At 35.3% G+C, this 15354-nt stretch overlaps 1 long non-coding RNA gene across 1 annotated transcript in view; it reads right to left on the bottom strand.

Moving 5' to 3' along the window:
* The window catches only part of LOC130684276 (uncharacterized), a 131002-nt gene extending 118940 nt beyond the window's left edge, over positions 1-12062 (bottom strand). Inside the window, exon 1 of the long non-coding RNA XR_008998476.1 lies at positions 11921-12062. This is a non-coding gene — a long non-coding RNA (uncharacterized LOC130684276). The remainder of the gene's footprint in view (positions 1-11920) is intronic.
* Positions 12063-15354: the final 3292 nt, after the last annotated feature.

The following is a 15354-nucleotide window of genomic DNA, read 5'->3' as shown; positions in this document are numbered from 1 at the left end:
TGAAGCTTCAAATTTCCTTCTGGAAACATCAAGTTTCCTCTTCTTTAAAATTCTGCTATGAAAATAAAAATATACATAATATTTATTACTTCATAGTGCTTTTAGCTAGTTTAGTTAGTGTTTATATTTCAATCGAGAGACAGAGAGGGAGAGAGATGTAAACTTAAAAACAAGTTACTAAAAGTTATGAGACATGTAAATACGGTGTCCCTATAGCGACATGGAAGACATTTAACTCAGGCTAGAAGCGTTAGTAAAATTAACTAATGCTAGTGTTTATAATATAAAGCCACCCAATTCAATGGCTTAACACAATAAAGGTTTATTTCTTGCTAACTTCATAAAAATGATAACAGGTTGGGCAAGTGGTCCTTCAAATGCTCAGGCTCTTCTGTCCTGTGACTCTGCCATCTTAAATGCCACCAAATGTATCTAATTTTGAATCCTGCTTTGTTGGAAGGAGAACTAAGGTAGTAGAAAAAAAAAACACCTCTCTTTTAGTAATAATAGGTCTATAAAATGATGACTGATTAGTGTAATTTCATATCTCTGTCATTTAAGAGAACTAAATATTCCATTGCTACAAGTTACTGACTTTTTCGGTTCTTCCAAAGCTTTTATCCTTGTATTGGGCTCTCATCTTTTAAAGTACCTTTCAAATTGATACACATCTGCTTTTAACCTGAAAGCAAAGCCTCCGTGCCAAGGCTGGCTTCATATAAAAATACTTCTGTACCTGATGGTGAAACTAATGTATGGAGGTATCTATCATTAAGCTCTGGACCCCAGAATACCCACCAAGCCAGAGTTTTCTCTTATCCTCTTAGTCATTGCCTACAACTAAGCTTATTCAATTCCTAATTAGCCCTGCAACCCATTGTTAGGGTTAATGCTGTGCTCGGAGCCCACCCTGCCTTGACAGCAAAACTAAATTCTTGCTTTGTAGGGTTGAATCCCAGGCTCTCCGTAGTCTGTGCTTTCATCTGCTGACAGGGATGCTAATTAAAATGAACTGATATCCTGATCAACATTTCCCCCATCCAATGTAATTCCCTGATGATTCTAAGTCTTGGGTTTGCCTCTACTGCATTGTGCTACCTTCCATACACGAATCCATCAAAATCAAATCTATGTTCATCCCTCTGAATCATAGTTTTAGGTCCCCTGGCCATCTGTGTTGATCAATGAGGTTCTCTAGGTCAGACCTTTGTTTGATACAAAGTCACACCAAAACTGGCAGCATATTTTCTTAACCACTCTAGCTAAGATTTGTTCCTTCCACTTGAAGTTCACTTATAAAATTCAGTATAGCTGGTAACACATCTTCATTCCTCAAACATTTTGAGTACCTGTGGAGCCAGCAGTAACACGTAGCACTGTAAAGAGAAACATGAGTAGAGTGATGTCCTACTTTGAGATGCACAGAGTCCCATCACAGCCACAGATACGTAAGCAAATTGATAATACAACGTAATTGCTACAATGGTTATTTGAACAAAGCATTAATAATCTATCAAGGAATAAAAACAATAACATACTTAGGTATATGTTAAATTAATGAATACTTCAATATTTTCTTCGCTCATTAAAAGGACTTTTGAAAGTGCTTCTTCATTTGAGGTCATTATATTTTTTCTCCACATTTCAACCTGGCTTCCTGTCTCTACCCACACTCTGAGAATCTAAATATTCCAGCTGAACTTCACAGTGCTCTCCTGAGGGACAGGACCTGTTGGGTGGATGAGGTGCAGGAGAAGATGGCATTACAATACACTTGGTTGGAGGCACGGGAGGCTGAGGGGAGACTGTAGTCCATGCAGACAGTGTCCTGATGGGCAGGGTGACAGAGCCAGGCACTTTCAAGAACCTGCCTGCTATTTAGAAGAGTTAATCAGTTAAAAGATTCTGCTTCTCTATAAATCAAAAACTTGCCTTTAACATAGTGCCTGCTTTCTTCTCTGCTTTCTCTTCCCCGTGGTGAACTTGATGTTGGTAGGCTCTTCTGTTTCTTTTTCACTCCTTCTGGATGGGTGGGTAAACTCAACCGCAGGAGAAGAAACTGTATGACATCTGAATTTATTCTGGCAATCAACCTTCATTTTCTAATCAAGCTATGTTAGAAATAAAGAGGAAATTCTGAGTTTCACCAATCCTTGTATCTTTATCTCAATTGCTTTGGAATACAGTGGACATGCTGGGCCAGAAAGCTTAGAAACAAACCTAGCATTTAGGGCCCAGTTATGGAAGACAGAGGCTTTTTACCACTACGATGGCATATTCAATAAACACAGCTCCATGATTCCAGAATATTTTCGTGAGTCAGATAACTCGAACTCTGAGACAATAAATTGGTGTTGTTTTAATCATTAGGTTTCTCAGGTTTTTTTGGGCAACAAAAGAAAACAAACACGGGTTGGGCGGGTGGTAGAAGAAGGGGCGTGGAACCAAGGGAACCAGGAGAGAAGCACAAGGTGAAGCCAGCCTTATTCCTAATAGTTCATTTCTTAGGAGATGTGGGAACGGAGTTCATTCTTGCTCTTTTACTGTGCTTCATAACACACATAAAATATATTAGACTCTTTTCTCCTGTATGTGTGTCATTACATGAAAGCAGTTTATAACGCTTTGCTGTTCCATCCACGGTTTTGTGGCAAAAGCAGGTTCTAGTAGATTGTTATCTTCTCAAATGAAACTTCCCTTTAACAAAAAGGACATTTTCACAAGGGGCAGCTGTGAGGTATGGTTTCAGACTGGTTGATCCCTGTCAATTCCAAGCTAACATTAGAAAGACTGTAAGTTTGCTTTCCCATCATACTTACTAAAATTCAGAAAACCCACAGGCTATGAAATCCTCGCTGTACTTTCTGTCCTCTACATTTTTCACTTTATGTAAATTGTGGTGTTAAAAGATAGACGCCATTTATCAAACATGTTTGTCAAGCACCTACTATGTGCCTGGCTTCCTGCATTTGGTGGTGACCAAAGGAAGTGAAGCTCCTTCCTGCTGATGTCCATCTAATGGTCTGTAATCAAAGCTGCAGGGTGTCTTTTCTTTAATATATTCAGTGGGACACTATTAGTTTCCTAAGGCTGCTGTAATAAATTACCATAATGCGGGTGTCTTAGAACAAGAACATTTATTTTCTCACAGTTTGGGAGACCAAAAGTCTGAAATGAAGGTGTCAGCAGAGCCAGGTTCCGACCAGAGGCTCTAGAGGACCTGCCTCTTCCGGCCTCTAGGTGCTCCAAGCAGTCCCTGGCTGCGGCTGAGCAACGCTGGTACCTGCCTCTGTCTTCCCATGGCATCTCCTCTTCCTGCCTATGTCTTTCTTCTGTGTGTCTCTCATATGGACACATGCCACTGGACTTAGGACCCAGCCTGATGATCATCTCTTCTTGAGATCCTTGATTCAGTTACATTTGCAAAGACATTTTTTCTTTTCAAATAAGATGAAAGTCACTTGTTCTGGGGTTAGGATGCAGATATATCTTTTAGAGTGCCACCATTTAACCCACCACAATACTATTCTAGAATTGACACATAGTTGTAATGACAATGCTATTATTATCAAGAGGATTACATGACCTCTTATTCTACTCTGTAATTAAAAATACCTAAGTAACAAGTGGGAAATTTATCCCAGTACAATTTTAAACGTTTAAAGCAAGGAAACCATTCCTTGCTTTATTTTCAATTTAGTTCATCAGTTATCCTTTTGAGTCCTAATAAAAAATTTGTTATTCTAGAGAGTCATTCTCCACCAGGGGTTTAACTATAAAACATATTGTCTGGGGATGGGGCTTAACAAATGTCCACCTTGTAGGTGGGAGAAGGATTCTGGCCTTTATTATAAAGACTGTTTGATAGACCTATTGCTTTTAGAACCCATACTAAGTATCAAAACTGAAAAATGATTCATACATTGGAGGGATAGTGAAAATAATTATAGGATTAAAAATGTCGAAGATAAACCACCCCCGATTAGTAACCACGCCATTAGTAAACTCATATTGTTAGTATCTATTAAACATAGTCTTCCATTACAGTAATTTAGAAGACCAGACAAAATACTATGCTAATTATTTTGTAGAACTGTGCAATAATCTTTTGGGCTACAGTGGATGACAGTTGTTTAACTTCAACACACACCTTAAAACTTCTGTCTGCTCATGTAATCTAGTAATCATAGGCCTATGTAGTCCTATGGTACTTCTGTTCAATTTCTTTGCAAAATTTCCTGAAAATATTATTCCTAAATCTGATTAAAAAATGAAGAATATATTCATAATTTCTTCCTGTCTTGAGAGAAGCATAAAATTTAGAAAACATACTCCACCTATTTTAGAAGAAAAACAGGAGGTAACAATGTTTATCTTGCATCAGTGATAACAATGTTTTATACAAGACCCACATTGACCTAAATGTCTTTGTTGCATAAAAGTATAGAAGAGCCAACACATTGAGAAAGTCTGCTCTGTGAGTGTGTGTGTTTGTGTGTGTGTGTGTGTGTGTGTATGATTTGAGGGACACAAAGGAATACAAGTGAGAAAATGTGCTCTGTTAAATCCCTCTTCTCAGAGTTCATAAATAGAATATATGATGCTTAGATTGGTGTACATGTGCTAACATTGTCTATTTCCAAATGGCAAACACTTCTTGGGCTGGTTCTCCAAAATTTTGATGGTTCATGTCTAACAGAGCAAAGATATTTGGACTTCATTTCCTTTAAAATATGCATATGACAAATACAGGACACATTTTTTTTTTCCTTTGTCAATTCCTTCTATTAGAAGGGCATGCTTTGATTTCAAGGACTACTCCAAAGTGCAATACATATTGGGAGATTTGTGCACAAACAAAAACAAATTAAAATAGCATGCAGCTTACTGAAATACAAGATAAAGCACAGTACAAAAAATAGAATACAAAAAGTTTGGAGTGCAGTTTGAGAATATCTGATGGATTTCTAATATGCTTAGGTTTGATTAGCCCATCAGACAAACTGACAGAGTTGTTCTGATATTCAAAGAACAGATCAAGAAGTGCCCATGCAAAGGCGAGTGCCTCCGAGTTCAGAAGTTTGGGTCAGGTGTCTGTTCCTAAACTGCATCATTTGTATTCATGGCACCATGATGAATGTAATGTAACTTAATACTAATACTGTCTAAACCCAACGAAAAGAATCTGTCATCATATCGCAATATAAAGCTACTTGGTTTTTCAGCCTACTACTTGACAGCATGACGAAAGTCAAGGGTTATCACTAATGGTGAGTCACATCCTATAATAATTCCCTGTGGGCTAAGGAGGGACTTCTGTTGTGTATGAAAAAAGAAAATGTATCCCAAAACTGTAAGACTCCAAGCATTTTTTCTGCAGACCTAATCTGGACATATTTTATTTCCTTTCATAAATAATTAGCATTCACTTAAAATTAAAGGAAAATAACTATTGATGTTAAATGGCCAGAAACTAAGACTGTAAGATTAAAAAAAAAATCCTCTGTGGTTTCTTGATGTGTTCTTTGTGTATATATCAAACTGTATGCAAATAATCATTTAAGTAGAAAATGCCATGAATTCTGTCCATGAGCATCAATAAATTCAGCTTAAAGGATATGCTCAATAATCTTATTTATAAAAATATTATTGTCCAAACAACCTTTTCTTTTTCAATAGAAGATGACCTGCTTTTCAACAGTCTTATTTTCAGGATTAGATGACAGGTCAAAACAAGTTCTGGGGTTAACCACAGGGAATTGTTAAAGAAATTTTCAGCTTTTATGACTTAGAAGTTTGTCTCTGTTGCTTCTCTTAATCACTAAACAACAACAATAATCGACCTCAAGTGCAATAGAGGAGGTTTTGTTTGCTTTGTTCTGATCAAGCAACCTCAAGATGCTCCAGGTTCTCTGAAGTACATACATAGTACATTAAGTTAGTATAAGAGATATTATGATTCTGGTTGTCAGAAAGTCATATATTTGTAAAAGATAAAACCAAAATTTTAGGCTCCTTTAGGACATTTGTAAGACTAGGTCTAATTAAAACACATCAGTTACTAAAATCCCTTTAAAAAGTATAATGCTCCTTATCATAAAATTTCTTTGGACAAGCATTCTCCTTTACCACAATGACTTAACAATGAATTACGTGAAACCTTTACTAAGATCAAGAAAAATCTTACTCTGAAAAATATAATGGGAATCTAATCAATAAAAAAGATCACCAAAAATCAGGTCTAAATGGAACTAGTGTGTGTGTGTGTGTATATATATATATATATGTATCTCAAGAGATACATTATTTCCTTTGAGACGATTTGAGAACTGCCTTCTGTCAGTTATGTGGGATTTGGTTAAGTTAAATGATGTTCAGTGTTATCCATGAATCTTCCTGTGGATTCTCAAAGACTGTACCTGTTACTTAGAAAGCTTTTCCACCGGGCTAGATTTGCCAAAGTTTGAAAGAGCATTCACTTTTTTTGTAGTCGTGGTAAATTTGTCATATGGCCACCATTTAGCATTTTTTCATTACTCAGATCTAAATTTATACTGAAATTACCTTATTCCTTGCTGTCTTATTAATATATAAATATGCCTCACCAAACTGCAGTTTTCTAAAACTACAGCAAGGGATTGTTCTTACTTATATTTACTGGAAAGATTACTTCACTGGTATATAACATGCTCCATTTGCATTAAAATACCTTTTATGTAAATGAGGGGGAACGTGCCTATTAGCTATTAGGAAAGAGCATTCTCTTCTACACCCCTTCAGGGGCCTTTGTACATTTTGGCAGTCACTGAGGCCATGGGCACACAGGCAAGGCAGCTGTCTAATTGAGAGTCAAGTTTCTCAGAGACCAACAAAAAGAATTAAAGCACAGGAAGTGTATTTCATCCATTATTCTTATTATTTTTATTATGGAATTTTTCACGTGTTGCAAAAGCAAATGGAATAATAAAATGAAACCCATGTACATATATTCTAATTTCATCAATATGTGTTTCATCTATTGCTTCTTTCCAGGTTATTTTTGTGCATATATGACATTGTATTATTTCATCTATACATACTTTGTCTCTAAAAGACAAATACTCTAAACAAAAATATAACCTCAATATGATTATGACAACTAAAAATTAATAATAATTCCTTCATCTGATTAAGTTTAAAATAATTAAATTATTATGCCTTTGAATGTTCTTACCTAGGTTTTAGAGGCTTGGACTGCTATTGACTCAAGTCTTATGTTAATTCCTTTATTTGGAACAAAACTTCAGTCTTCTGAACAGCCCTCTGTAGTAGGTATTACTACTATTTCAAATTTTCAGGTGGAGATCTACATTAAATAAATTTCCCAAGATCATTGTTTAAGTGGCAGAACTGGTTCCATTCCAGGCAACTTGATCTGGTACCTGCACTCTTTCTTACCTGGATACATATAGTTAAGTTTATGAGTATAACAAATGAACTTATATTTAATTAAATTAATTTTTTCCAAAATTTCACATGTATTTGAGTCTGCAAAGTCCTTCCTTCTTTCCTTCCTTCCTTCCTTCTTTCTTTTTTTTTTGATAGTAAACATATTTAACTTTTGCTCATCAATTCAGATATGCCCGTTCCTTTAATAAATTGACTTGGGGCTTCTATTTTATTTTCTGCCAAGGAGTTTATGCACACCTTGACATATAAGTGAATATAACTTTTTTTCCATCTAGCTAAAATATTTCAGAGAGAGAATATCATATAATTAATGTTTGGAATATATTTTTATGTATAATTCTACATTTTAAATTTAAGAAGAGGTTCCATAATTGAGATTAACTTCTATGTGAACATAAAATGAAAAGCTTAATAGTTTTGAGACCAAAACTATAGGAACTATAAACAAATCAGGGAAAACACTAAAATCAGGGATTAGGCATATATGGAATACACACTGGTGAAGCAAAGGAAGCTCGCTTAAGAATGTATTGGTTTGAACTATGCTGTGGTTGACTCTCCTTTGCAGGTTTATATGTAGTTGGGAGTGCTGCTGGAGAGTTGACTCCAACACTTCTTTCTATTTGTACCTCACACTGTCCACTTTCTGAGGTGTCAAAGTAAATGCTGATCTAATTAATCACCTTTCTGAAATGATTCCCACATATGGATTCCTTATTTCAGTTATTAGAGTTATCTACTATGTTAAAGGCATTCTTTGCAAAGGGTATAAAGATGAATAAAGCCCTGTATCCTCAAGCAGAAAGACTGAAAATAGACTGATATTTTGGAGAATATATGTTATATGAAATATATTTATAGAGTTCTGAATATGTTCAAAAGAAGGAGAACTATAGCAAGAAGCTGGAGAGAAACCAGGATGGTTTTAGGGACAGGATTTTTTATTAATCTTTTTGTGAAACCCTTGTTACTCCACTTCACCAAGCTGAAAACCTCCAAGTCTTTTAAAAATGTGTCCCTATGTTAGTTTTCTTTTTCAATAGGATATTGCTGCTGGGGATTCTAACTTGGGACCATACACTGCTCTATTCACAGGCAGCACAATAAATCAGGACCTTAACTCATTTCTAGAGTTCCAGTTTCTCTTGTAGAATCTAACGAAGATGCTAGATTGATCTTCGTCAAGAATAGTTTTACACTGTTGTTAGAGTTTATGGGAAACGTGGCTGAAAGGATAACAATTCTTATCAAAGTATTTTAAAAATCAAGATATTATTGTCTAGATTCATGATTCTCAAACTTTAGTAAGTATCAGAATTACCTGGAGAGCTTGGTAAACACACATTGCTGGGTCCTAGATTTTCTAGTTCAGTGGGTCATGTGAGGAGAATTTCACAGATACTGCTGCAGCCACTGGTGCTAGGATCATACTTTGAAACCACTGATCTATATCACTATTATTAGCATGGTGAGTAGGAAAAACACAAAACTCGTGAAATGATCTGGGTCCTCTTTCATATGTCTCATTTCCTAAAACTATGAGATTATGAAAGTTGGGTGATTGCTTGAGGTTTCATTTTTTAAAGAATCTTAAGCTGGCTTAAATTGGCTTGCAAGAACCAATTTTGTGAATCTCTTCTAAACTCTGAGTTCAGTGACATCACTCAAGCTGGATATCAGCCATGATGGGAGTATTTACACCATGGAAATGAACAATTGTTTTAAGTCAGGTTTTGTTTTTGTTTTTCATTTTGGAAGACCACCTGTTAAATAATTACCATTACACCATTGATTAGATCCATATTGATATTCATAAAATTTTGGATGTTAAGAATAATTTAGCAATCTCTCACTCCCTTTCGAATCATCTAATTTTCTCTGAGCAGCAGATTGTTCTTAGTCTCTCTGTATTATAAAAGCTGTTAAGAATCTAGGGCTTTGAGAAGTCAATTGGTTTGGAATGAAGACATTAAGGACCATGTTTTGGTTTAAAATGAGCCTAACTTCATAGAAACTTCTACATCATAATGTAGAAATGCAGAAAAATCAAAGGGTGAGAATTTGAAATGAATGTAAACCATAATTTCCTGGTTTTCTTCTCGCCAGAATACCAGATGTGTTTTTTTAAAGATCAGACTCAAGACTCTCTTCTTCTCAAACTCTATACTTTCTCTAAAGGAAATTTCATCTGATGATATTCATTAATTCACTTTATTTGAAAATGACTCCCAAATTTGTATTTCCTATTTAAAAAAGTCTTGATTGAGCTTCAGACACACCAATCTACAACGTGCTTGATAGTTCCATATGGCCCTCTTGCTCAACATTTTCACATCCCCACTGTATTCAAAGGTTTTAAATGCCCTTTGAAATTCTACTTCTTTCCATTTGAACTGCTATCTCCTCAGTGAAACTTCTACCTTTTCTTACCTGGCTAGTTTGCAAGATGGTTTCCCTTAACTATCTTATCTCCTCCCAAATGGTCATTACAAATCCATCTCTGATAATAATTCACTTTTCCTGAAAATGTTTTATTGATGTCCTCTGCTTTTAGGGTAGTAACCAAAAGCCTTATTGAGTTACAATTACATGGCCAACAAGCATGAACTAACTCTTGTCTATTTCTTCAGACATGTGTCAAAGTAATCTTCTCCTTGAACTCTGCATGGCAACCTTATCAGCTTTCTTTCAGTAAATAGTCCCTGGAGACTCAGGACCTTTGCACATGCAGCTCCTTCTGTCTCATATCACTTCACTTCCTCATCTTTGCTTATAAGTAGGATCTCAGTTCAAAAATCACTTCTTTGGGAAACCCAGGCCTCCCAAGGAACACAGGAGAATCCTTTCCCTCTAGCATTAGGTGCTTTTTGTTTCGTGGCTTTGTCAGTTACAATTTCATAGTCATTTCTCCTTTATTTGATTAATGTCTGTTTCCTCTCAACAGACTATAAGCTCCTTCATAGTGTGTTTATATTCACTTACTACAGCGTCAATACTGGACAAAGTATATGATAACCAGTAAGAACTCAATATATATTTACCAATTGTTGAGTAAATTTATTACAGTGTTAAAATGTGGGATAATCAGAATTTCCTTTTCTCTTCCTTCCTTTCTTTTTCTTTCTTTCTTCTCCCTTTCCTCCTTCTTCCTTCTTTCTTTCTTTCCTCTCTCTCTCCCTCCCTCCCCACATCCTTTTCTCCTCTCCCATCCTCTCTTCCTCTTTTTCTATCATAGTTCCCTCCTCCTAACAGATCACAAAATATTTCATTCCTCTAATCTGCAAGTCATCCTAAGAACCTACCTACAAGGTTGTAATGTAGTGATTCTTGACCCTGGCTGAATATTATAATCACCTGGGGAGCTTTTAATAAACACTCATGCCTAGGCCCACCACAGACCAATTAAATCAGCATTTCTAGAGGTGGGGCTCAGGCAACATTTTTTTAAAGCTCCCTAGGTGATTCTAATGTGCAGCCAGGGTTGTGAAACATGCTCTAATGGATGAAATCTGAATACCCATCTGTTCATGAACCATTTGAGCTATTACTCTTGGCCTAAGAAATTTCTAATTCTAATTAAATGATCCTTACATTCATTCATTCATTCAAAACTTGTACTTTTAAATCATATGTTATTAAGTCTTATATTTGTTACACTAATATTAAATAGTATATTTATTACTAGAAGCAAAAGTTTCTACTAGGATTTGTGGAAAACTATACAATATGGTGGGGTACTTTCCAGATTCTGATCTGAACTCTTTCCTCACTTAGCTGAATCCCTAGGTTTAAATCATACATTTAACCTTAGAATTTTCTCTTTGCTTATCCTCTCACTGTACTTCTTACTTGGACACGTTGTAGGTAGACCTTCATACTGGTTGCACAAATGTAACAATGCAGACATCATTTATGCAAGAGAACCTGTGAACCCCTTCTGTAAAATAGGCACATACATGCAAAAATATTTCTCCCTTCGTCTGAAAACTGTGAAGGGGAGCCTTTCTGATTGCTATAACGTCTAAGGGACAGTGGTTAGAAATTTGTTGCAAAAAGAGAAGCTGAAGAGCGGTTGGGGGTGGGCAGGAAGAGTAGAAATATTTTAAAAGAGACGTGGTGAAATCAGGAAGCTTTTTCCTCAAAGGGCAGTTGCTGCTGGAGCGACTGAGTCATTCTCCCAGTATTGTCTGTCCTAGATACAGTGAACAGGAAGTGAAAGTTCAGTGTTGCTTACTGTCAATTGCCATCCACATAAACAGACACAGGAAGATCAAGTCATGTTACTTAGCCTTATTGCCCTTGTATGTTTTGATAAATATGTTAGCTACTAACTCAATATAAGTATTAAACTTACATACCCCTAAGGCCAAATTTTACAGTTTTCCTTTTGAATCTCTCTTAAAAGCACTGTCTTTTCCCACACAGCCTCTTTTTTAATTCACCCAGCTCTGAGCCCTTTAGCTCTCCTCACCTTCTGCTTCTGGGAGGGGAAAGTCTCATCATCCAGGCCCCTCATAAAGGTAAACTTGGTGCCAGGGAGTAATCCCCTTGGGTTGCTAATGGATATTCACACATCTGAGAATGTTGTTAAGAAGCTTCTGAAGTGGAATGCGGTTCCAGCTGTAGCAATTACATACTCCTCATATTTCCTAGTTTAGACTCCAGGGAGTTCCACAACTGCCTATTAGCAAGCTGACGATGGAAGGAAGCACTGTAAATCTCACAAGCAATGATAAAGCTGATGCTGCTAGAAGAAGTGGGAAGGGGTGAATTGCAATTAAAAAACAGAACCATGAACCTTGGCCTTTTAAAAAAACAACACACACAGTAAGTTAATGAAGAACACGAGGATAAACTAAACTGTAAACATTTCTTATATCTCTTTTCAGTTTATCATCTTGGTTGCAAGCAGAATGAAAGAGGAAACTAAACATCGAGAATCCAAATTAGTCTGTAAGATACATCTAATTCTCAAACAAATACCATATCATTTTGAACTATTTAGAATATTTGGTTTACATATACTTTGGTCAGTCCTGTTAGGACAGAGAGGCAGAGTCTATAACTCCTAACATAGAGGTACCACTAAAGAAAACTACTTAGGACTTCTAAAAATAGCTATCCAAAGAGGAGTTGACCTTAATTGTTATAGAAAGAAGAAAATACACTAAATATCACCCACTGAGAGTCTACTAAGTGCCATTGGTTGTCTATTAAGCTTCATAACAACTTAAGAGGTTTTATTACTGTGTTCACTTGACAGATACGGAAACTGATGTTTAGAAAGATTAGGTAGTTCAATAGTAAACCCACCAACATGAAACAGCAGAATAAAGATGGGGACTCAGTTCTCTTTGATTCCAAAGTTCATATGTTTTATATTACCTGATGTTTCCTACTGTAAATCTAACTGCACTCTATTTGAGGATGTAGAGATAGGAATTTAAAGACCAAAAAAGAAACCATTAAGTCATAAATACTTTAACTATTTAGATATATTGGATTTTTTAATGACAAGATGGTGAACTGATGATTCATCTTTTCATACTGTTTACACATAAGTTAATTAAAATTTTGGAATGTAAGTTTCCTGATCATACCTCAAGCAGACTGAATGATTTCACTGAACAATGATTAGTAGGGAATTTACCTTATGTAGGATGACAGAAGGGAAGTTTGATATTTAGGCTGAAGGAAAGGGAGAGGGGGATGTAATACAATAACAAAAACATAGGAATGAAGACATAAGCATGAAGAAGAATGATGCTTTCATTATATTTCTCATTGCATTTTTATGTATATTGTGTATTTCATGTATTTTAGGTATATTATGTATACTGTGTATACTATGTATATTATGTATATGTGTGTTTTGTACTCATAATCTTCCAGAGGGACAAGATTTACCCTCTAAGGAGCCTTAGGGCACTTCAAAATAAGATAAGAACAAAACAAAATACAAATATTGCCATATATCATGAAACAGTAGAACTCTTTTGATTGTCCTAAAAGAGGTACAAAAATATGAGTATTTTGCTTTTATAGATTGCTTATGTCTCATAGTGCCATCATTAAGTTTGTTGAAAGATAATAATGCTCCTTATTGTCAATGTAGCTAAACAATCAAATTAACATCAAACTAGTTAGGATCATCCCAGTTACAGCCATACAATAGCCTCAGACCATTTTGAAAAGGGAAAAAAAAAGTACTTATGGGTTTATCATGTTTTAAAGCATTACCTCTAAGATTACAACTTAAACATACTTACAGTTTAAATAGCTTAATAGCTGACTGTACTGCACTGGCAGTAGGTGTAAAGTTTATTCTTTAAAGTTCACAAGTTACCCAGAGCATAGGAATTACAAGTGAAGAACACATTTATACCGTGTGGAAGAATCCACCTGCTTAAAGTAATCATTTTATCTCCCCCCAAATACTTTTAGTGATGCATTGCAAGTGACTTTACAACATTTTTTGACTAAAATCTTTCAGTCGATTAGCTTTAAGTAGAATTAGTGACCGCCCCTCTCTATATAATGGAAATTCCTTTTCCATTGCCAGCAATCCATTAAGGTGATTTAGGGAAAACTCGAGCAACCATATTTAACAATTGCAAGTCTTATTTACTTGGTCTGTCTCAAATAAACCAATGAAAGCAGATGAACTCCCCATATAGTGTAGATTCTGTAAAAGCTAAATATATGCAATTTCATTTAATTTTCAATGATGCTTTGGAATTACAGAAAAGGAATATTATCTGATAGTTTTTCAGAGAGAACTTTTTATTAAATAGGCTGGCACTACAATTTCTATAGATCAGAATTGTTCCCCAAGACCAACTCCTGTAAGTATGTAAAATCTTCAAAAAATTTTTATGAACAGAAAAATTTCAACACTGTATGTGATATATGCATATAACTAAGATTTTTCTTTAAAGGAATTATTCAATGTATATATCACATAATATTAATTGATGTACCTGTTTAATAACAATACCAAAGAGCCATATTAGATAACACCAGGGATAAAGAATGGCAGACTCTGGAGGCAGAATGTCCCAGAGGGCCTGGGTTCATATCCAGGATTTATCTTTAACTTTTTATAATTTAGCTTTTTTCATTTGTAAAATAGTTTATCAACAGTACCCACATCATCGAATCATTATGAAGATTAAAGGAGTTAATGCATGTAAAGTGATTACAACAGCGTCTAGTACCTAATAAGGACGGTGTGAGTGTCAGCTGCGTGTTGTTCTTTCCCCCCCACCCTGTGCCGCTTTCTCTTTTTTATAAATGTTTCCCCCATCTGAGCAATATTTTTTGAGAGATCTATACTCTTTATGTGTAAATGTGGAAATATTATAATAACTTTACTAGAAAAGAGTGTAAATGAACAGGTACGGTGGTTGCCTTCATGTTCTTAGAAGTGAGTCAGTAAAATTGGAAAAAAATAGAATTTATGAATGTATGATTAAGTTTGTAAGGATTTTAAGCCAACAAATATACAAATTAACAAATAATCACATGCTGTGATAGCTGATATGAAATGGCAGTGAAGAATCAATGGTAAAACTAATTGATTGCCTCCCAGGAGTTCACCGAATAGCCAAAGAAACATAATGGAAAAAATAAAGCATGACTCATTTTAAAAAGTATTTTCATGAAATAAAATTAAATAATATTGCTAAGAGTCTAAAAATTAAATATGCATACAAACTAATAAGAATCCTACCAACATTAATAATGCCTGTTTAAATCATCTCTCTGCACACAGTTATAATTTTCTGCCAATACAATTATATCCTGCTGTTCACTTATTGTTTTTGTCAGATATGTTGTGTCAAGTTCCTACAAAGATCTTTAACTACATTTTAATGACTTCACAATATCACATTAAATGGCATA

Source organism: Manis pentadactyla, chromosome 7, assembly GCF_030020395.1.
Source record: "Manis pentadactyla isolate mManPen7 chromosome 7, mManPen7.hap1, whole genome shotgun sequence".
NCBI classification, from domain to species: domain Eukaryota; kingdom Metazoa; phylum Chordata; class Mammalia; order Pholidota; family Manidae; genus Manis; species Manis pentadactyla.
The sequence above is the reverse complement of the archived record's forward strand: the minus strand, read 5'-3'. Positions and strand labels throughout refer to the sequence as shown.